Below are 8,366 nucleotides of genomic sequence, written 5' to 3'. Positions count from 1 at the left end.
ACAGTCACCTAGCATTTGACAGTTTCACATGCCCAAAGAAGTAGAAGAGCTCTGCAAAGGTCTAGCAAGGACAATGGGAATATTAGTGGTAATCAGGGGGGGGGACTGAAGATGGGAGGTGCCACCCACAATCTTTTGTAAATTCCCTGGAGTCATTCATAGGATTGGGTGGGAGCAGATGTTTCCAACATGACTGAGATTAAACTTTTTGTCAACCTGGTCATGGAAATTGGGACCAAAGTCATATTAAATCAGATTTAAAAAATAACATAAGGTAATGATTTTGCACACTTGAGTGTATGGATTCATATTTGCCATCATTCATTTTCCAACATCTTTCTTATCTCTTTGCTACTTTTTTTTAAAGGGTTTTATTTTTTTAAGTAATCTTTACACCCAACATTGGGGCTCAAACCCACAACCCCAAGTTCAAGAGTCATGCGCTCCACCAACTGAGCCAACCAGGCACCCCTTGTCTGCTTTTTTAGATATATCGCCATCTCACTCTTGATACTACGGTTTGATTTATATTTTTTATTTTTTATGCTTTTTCACTTCTTCACATTCTTGCTTAGCCCTCTATTTTATTCTCTCTTCTCGATGAAGAAGAATCTCGTCTCAGAACATTTTGGGATGACCCAGTAGGGCAAGAATAGAGGTCGGGCATTTGAGAGCCCAAGTGTGACTTTACATAAGGCAAAACAAATAGTTAAATTACATTTGTTTGTACCTGAGGCCCTTGACCCACCTGTGACCTCTCCTAGGTAAGGCTCTTGGACTAAGTGTGAGAATGGGAAGGCTTTAAGCACTTAGTAGATATGTGCTCTTTGCTGCTGGGCTGACAGCAAATAACAGTATAAATACGTGTCAAGTGCCCTGATCAAGTCTTCCATAAGTGCAGCAATACTCCACAACTGAGACCACTCAGGTGGTGTTACGGCTTTGAGAACAATAAAATGTGAAGGATGAACCTCAGTAATTGTGTATCAGGGGCTAGGAAGGGCTTCCTAGGCACTAGAAAGGGTTTCCCAAGATGTCATAGGATGTTCCTTAGGAAGAAGCCACCAGTAGACTCTTCAGATATCATTCCACATCTTGAATGGGCCATAGGTGTCTGGCTGGGAGGTACCGCAAAAGAGCGATACCTATAGGGGGCCTCCTGATTGGACAGACATGCAGCTTCATCTAAGGTCTCCTCAGCATCCTGCCTCCCCACAGGGTCTTCCTGCAAGTGACCGTGAGGATTTTCCCATGTTGCACCTGCCTGAGTGCAGGTGGGACCAAATAGCTCAAAGTTTTCATACAGGTATATAGTTTTAGACCACTAAGCTCATGGTTTCTTTAAAGTCTAGATTATCTTTTTTTGATTTACTGCTAAAAGCTTATTTTATTGAGATTGTTGTTTGGCAAAGAATTTCTAAATTACATTTTTATACTGTTTATTACTGGTGTAAATGTTTTTGGCTTTCATCCTTTATGCTTTCAATGTTGTGGAATATTTCTGAGTGTTCCTTTAAGGTGTAGATTTTTGTTGGTGTCATTTCCTTTTCATTACAACTACTATCCTTATTTATATCAATAAGTTCACCTTCACAAAGTTCCTCTGGCTGTATGTCTAGAATTTCTTGAGTGGCAGTGCGGGCATCTTACCCACAGTCAGCCATAACTTCTATAATTCCATTCATGTGTGACTCAAATTTCTCTTCCAATGCTATCACTTTTCATTTCTTTGCTGCACTTTTACCTTTGGTGACCAATTCCCGCTTTTGAGTATTCACTTTTGTAAAATGTCATATTAGCTTATCACCAGGAGACAAAGACACAGCAAAACTACATGCTTTGGACTCTGTGTTTGAACTTAGTAACAAATGCACGGTAACCAATCGGGGACAGGTTTTGAAAGAAGTGATGTGATTGGTCACTGATCCTGATGCTCATCTGTTATTTCTGCAATGATTTGCAGACTGGGTTCTGTATGCAATTACTCATACCCAACATACCCTGGTAACTCAGATTTGAATCGTGTTGTTGGGGGACTGGTGTTATATAACTAAATCATGGTAACTGAAATTTGTGCATATTGAAACTGTGCAAAGTGAGGACGCAAAAATTACATAAACCTATAAGATCTAGAGCAAGAATCAGAAGGTACATTTTAATCTGATTAGAAGACTGGTAAGAAAAATATAAGGAAAAATATTATTCACAATAACTAACCCCAAATAGTAATTCTTGTGCGTAAGGTCAAAAGGAAAGGACAAGCTTATATTTAAAAACTATAGGGGCACCTGCCTGGCTCAGTCAGAAGAGCATGAGTCCATTGATCTTGGGGTTGTGGGTGCAAGCCCCACGTTGGGTATGGAAATTGCTTAAATAAATAAAACATTAAAAAAATCTATAAAACCTTACTGAAAGACATAAAGGAAGATATGGAGAAATGGAGAAACATATGTTCCTAAATAATAAGAGTCAATATTTTAAAGGTATCAATTCTCTCCCAAGTTAATCTATAAATTTAATGTAATTCCAAAAAATAAGTAGTAGGAAATATTTGAGTGTTTTTATAATGTGGAATGGGGAAGGCCTTTTAATTGTGAATCCAAACATAGCATCCGATTATACAGCACAATTAAGTCCACAATAAAATACAGACAGAACTCTAAGAACATCTTTTCATTATATATAACAAAGAACTCATATTTAAAATACAGAAAGAGCTCTTATGAGCACCAACATGGATGAATCTCAAAATAATTATGCTTAATGAAAAAAAGCCAGGCAAAAAAGAGACTACATACTGCATGATCTCATTTATATAAAATTCTAGAGATTGCAAACGAATCTATAGTGACAGAAAGCTGATCAGCGTTTGCCTGGGGCTCGAGTGGGTGGAAGTGCAGAAGGATGGAATTATAAAGAAATACGAGGGGCGCCTGGGAGGCTCAGTCAGTTGGGCGTCTGCCTTTGGCTCAGGTTGTGATCCCGGGGTTCTGGGATCAAGCCCCACGTCAGGTTCCCTGATCCACAGGGAGCCTGCTTCTCTCTCTCCCTCTGCCCCAGCTCCCCCTGCTTGTGCTCTCTCTCTCTGTCAAATATATAAATAAAATAAAAAAGAAAAGAAAAGAAAAACATGCGAGGAAACTATTTGGGGTGACTGAAATATTCATTATTTGATTGTGGTGATGGTTTCAAAGTACATACTATGCCAAAATTTCTCAAATTGTACATTTAAGTTACTTTCAATATGTACAATTTCTTGTGTAGTGACTATATCTTCCCATAAAAACTTAAAAAAATCAACTTACGCAAGACTAAAAGCCAATAAAAACAAGTAAAAAAAATGCATAGCCAAATCACAAAAGTAAACAGCCAATAAAATACGAAGATACCTTTATTAACAATCAAGGTAATGCAATGTAAAACACTAAATTTCAAAACTCATTTTTGTGTACCAAATTGGAAAAATCCAAAAGATTTATAATTCCTGGTGTTGAGGTAGGTGCAGGGAAACAGACATTCTCATACATTGTTGGGCTGTGGATTGGAGAGTAATTTGACTTTGTCAAAATTAAAGTTACATGTAGCCTTCGATCTGTTTCTAGGAATCTTCCCTACAGAAATGATCACAAATTGCCAGAGATATGTGTAAGAATATCTATTGTGACACTGAAATAATAGTGGTAACAACAAAACCACCGAATTACTATAAATCAAAGGAGTTTTTTAAATTATGGTACTTTCAGACAATAAAATATTGTGTAGCAATTAAACAGAATGGGGTATGTGTGTATGTGTGTGTGCATGTGTGTGTGTGTTTATGTTGAATTGAAAAAATATCCATGCTTATTTCTAAGTGAAAAAGCAAGTTGACGAGTAATCTTTTTGTTTAAAAACATTGATACTTGTATACGTGTGTGCATATACATGAGTAAACAAAAAATTCCGTCTGAGGAGTATAAATGACAGAACTAAGGAGAGATTTCACTTTATACACTTCCAAAGTTTTCAGATGTTCATTTTATTTTTCCCTTTTGAAAGAAGTTTAGTTAAGACATGATTTATACAATTTATATATGTAAAGAAAAATGTATGTCAAAGTCTAAAGATAGCATCTTGAAGACCTCTAATGAAGGTCTTTGGAACACAGACTCCTATCAACTCCCTGCCACCTCGTATGCCATTCTTGCCCCATGGTTTAGTTCTGTCCTTTTTCAAACCCCTCAAATAAGACATTATTACTATCATCATCATCATCACTTTTTTTGCAGACAATGTTTTAGATTTGTTTACCACTCTCTTTCCTTAATATTTCTTCTTGCATTTTCTGACCTTCCTTTTGATATAATTTTCCTTCTTCTTGAAGTTCATCTTTCACAGGTAACTTAAATATAGATCTGTTGGTGACAAACTCTCTAAGTGTCTATTTACCAAAACAGATTTATTCATTTATTTGGCTCCCATTCTTGATAGGAGGTTTTCTGGGCACACAATTTGAGAGAGATATTTTCTCTCAGCTCTTTGTATATGGTCTTCCTTTCCTGGTCTTTGTTGTTGAGTAGGAATCTACAGTCTATTTGTGGTTTCGTGCTAGGTATCTGACTTTTCTCTTGGGTCGCGTTTATGATCTTCTGTTTGTTTTTGCTTTTCTGCAGTGTGGTGAGGTGGATAAAGGTGAATTCCGCAATATCACATGACATGGTAGGGAATATGCTTTATTGGGGGGACACTCACAAACCAAAGGCATCAAGCAAGGACCTTGGTGTCCTAATTCTTCCTCCATCCCCTAGAAATCTATGCTACTGTAGGCCACACAACCAAGTTTGCAGCAAAGAGACACCCGCCTCCTCCTGGCTCCCTTTTTAGTGGGCAAGCAGGAGAATAAATTTCTCCATGGGGCAACTGCAGGTTACTTGGTTTCCAGGAAATGCTGATACAGATGTCAGCTGTTTACAGGAGTTTTCTGGGAACCTCGCTACCAGGCACCTTGGAGATCTTGAGGCCAGGAAGAGGATACAACCCCTCTTGTTGAGGGTTTGAGGTAGCCACTAGCCCAAACTAGTTCCTTGCCCAGGGCACAGAGAGATGGATTCTTTTTCAGGTAGCTTAAATGTTTTACCGTAATTCCAGCCCCTAATTTCTGGTCTCATCATATATCTGACACGCGGAAAGAGAAAGCAATTATTTGCCCCCACTTCCACCTCCACAGCCCTTCAGTTTTGCGGTCGGATGTGTGTAAATTCTACCAATTAGGGTTTGTCATTGTGCCTGGGGGGTAAGGTAGATTTCTGAGTTCTTTTCTTGGACTGATGTGCTCTGAGGGAGCCACGATTTGTTATTCTGATTCTGAGGGCGACATCTAGAGGCAGAGAGGAGTAACTGCAGAGCCGCGGGAGGCCATCTGTGTCTCCATCACCCTTCCAGCGGTTTGCTGAGGTCCTTTCCCAGGTGACAAGTGCTCCTGCCAGGGTAGAGGGGCCGAGGGCCAAGGCTGCCCCCTTAATATCCGACCCCCTCCCGCCCATTTTGGACTGCATTTCAGTTAGACTTGGCCCTCCATTCTGAAAGCTATCGTCAGGGAGACGTGATGAGCTCTCATGGTTTAGCCAAAAGATCCAAAACTAAGCCTAGTAAGTGGGGTTCTCCCTTCTGTGAGCATCAGCAACCCAGGGTTTGGGATGAGAAGGCGGGACCACCAAGCTTCACCTTGTCTTCCTCTAGTCCCAACAGACCCAACCAGAGAAGTGATTGTCTGACTCTGCAATGGCCAGGTTTGCAGCGCGGCACCGGACCCGGATGGATGGGGGGAGGACTGGTGGGTCACCCTCACCTTCAGGGACTGTGAGGCTGTGGGCTTGGAGAGCAAAGGACAAAGGCCCGGATCTCAAATTTCCCCATCCCCAGGTCCTCCTCACCCATTATCTTTCTCATGGCTTTCTTCCCTTCTCATTGACCTTCCAAGAGGTTTTCTCTAAAAACTGCTCTAGCTTTTCTCTTTCCCATGTACACAGCCCTGGGCAGTTTTGTGGATTGGGCCAGGGTTTTTCTATCAGTCGTCTGGCTTTTCTTTCTCCACCCTACAGCTGCAGCTGCCTGCAAAACCCAGAGAATTCGGCCCAGAGCCAGAAGCACATTACTCTACTTGACAATCCTGCTCGATTGAGGGATTTTCCTAATTTGGCATGCTCTCTCCAGATGGTATAGCCTCAGGCTCAGAGAATGCTCCTTGGCTTCTGCCCATACTGTTCAAGAATGTGGAGGGCATGCCTGCCTCCTCCTCTTTGGTCAGTCCATCAATTTATCCTGCAATAGCAGGTGCTAGGATTGGCAAGTTTCAATCTATGGAGACCCTGTTAATAGATGCTTTTCTCTAGAAAGCATGTCCATTTCCTCTTGCCCAGAATTAGGTAGCATTCCTGGCTTGTGACCACCCCCTCCTCTCTTCCAGTCTCCCTGGCTTAATTCAGAAATCCCAGGTTTAGCAAAATGGAGCAAATTACTAGAAGGCAATTTGGTAAGTATGTATAAAAAATCTTTAAAACCTATAGATATTCTGACCTAATGATTCCAATTCTAGGGTTTTAACCTAAGGAAATATTTGAACCCATGTCCTGGTCTATATCCCAAGATATTCACAACAACATTTATAAAGGCAAAAATTGGAAATAATTTTGAGGTTCAGTTGATGATTGGTTAAATAAATTATGATGCACTCATACAATTGAATTCCATGCAGCAGCTACATTGTAGCTATTTAAAGTTATAATGCAGATCTATAGTTGCTGAAATGAAAAAAGTATTTACAATATTGTGTAAGGAAAAAGACCACCCACAGAACAGCATTTTTTATGTGATCTTAATATCCATTTCATTTGTCCTCTGCAGCATTTGACACTGCTGATCATTCCCTTTCTTAAACTTCCTTAGTTTCATGACGCCTCTTTCCTCACTCCTGATTTTCCTGCACTCTCTCTGGCTGTCTTCTCAATCTGTTACTCTATTCTTTGGCCACATCTGAATGTTGATATTTTTCAGATTTCCATATTCTTCTTCTTTTATCTTCTCATTCTGTCCACTCTCTTTGAGTGACTTCTCTCTTTCTCTCTTTTTTTTTTTTTTTTTGAAGATTTATTTATTTATATGAGAGAGCAAGAGAACACACGTGGGCACCCACACTCGGGGCAGGGGGGCTGAGAGGGAGAGAGAGAGTCTTAATCAGACTCCTACGAGTTGAGCGTGAAGCCAGAGGCGGGCTCGATCTCATGTCTCTGAGATCTTGACCCTAGCCAAAACCAAGAATTGGACGCCTAACTGCCTGTACCACCCAGGTGCCCCGAATGACATAAATTTTTACACGAATTTAACAACCATTTAAATGTTAGGGAATGTCAAATCTGAGTGTTCAGCTCCAATGGTTTTCCTAAATTCCAGAACCATTCAGCCAGTTGGGCATCACTATTTGGTTGTCTTCCAGTATCCTCAAACTCTGCCTGCCCCAAACGGAACTCATCTTCCCCGTCCCCCCAAAACTGCTCTGCCCAGCATTCCTCATCTTAGTGATGGCCACCACCTCCCCTCAGGATCCTAGCAGCCATTCTTGTCTTCCCTCTCTCTTTAACCAAACAAGTCTGTTAATTCTGCTATCTGAATAGCTCTCACACTTGCTTATTTATCTTCATTCCTCTTCCTGCTGTCGGATCATCTAATAGATGGCTTCGTTGCATGATTACGGCACTGGCAGAGTATGGGGTCTCAGGAAACCATCAAACTCCCACCTTGTGGGCCAAGTCTCTTGGCTATTTGTCATGTAAGAATTTTATGTTCATCTGAGGAAAAAGATGAACTTGATAAATGGCCACTGGAAGACCAATATCTTCCCTGTCTTGTTCCCAAGAGATAGTTGATATGTTGTCATACAAGAGGAAGACACTGAAACATTAGATGTTCTTCAGAATCTTCTTCTCTTGTTCGGTCATGAGAATTTTTACATATTTGTGACTTTGTGATATTTTTAATGGACAATAGAAGAAGTTCACCTCTGAGTGTCCCGAATAAGAAAGGAAAAGTTGTACTTAGACATCTTAAGTGTCAATCACCTCAGATACAAAAAAGAGAGGCACTCAATTTGAATCCCACCCCAGCTACCCTGGGAAGCAGTCATAAGATCATGTCTGCAATATTGAACTATAAATAGACATTATTTTATCAGCTATCCCTGTGATAGGAGAGGCATTCATTATTAAAATTATGGGACAGTTCTAAGAAAGAAACCTCACCAATAGAGAACTGAGAAACCAGTGCATAGCTGATATCTGATTACGTAATAAAAATGTTAAAGAGAAATGAAAATTACTTAAAAAAAAACCCTT

This window comes from Ursus americanus, chromosome 3 (assembly GCF_024610735.1).
Source record: "Ursus americanus isolate L20-20 chromosome 3, mUrsAme1.1.p, whole genome shotgun sequence".
NCBI lineage: Eukaryota > Metazoa > Chordata > Mammalia > Carnivora > Ursidae > Ursus > Ursus americanus.
This window is presented reverse-complemented; position numbering follows the sequence as displayed.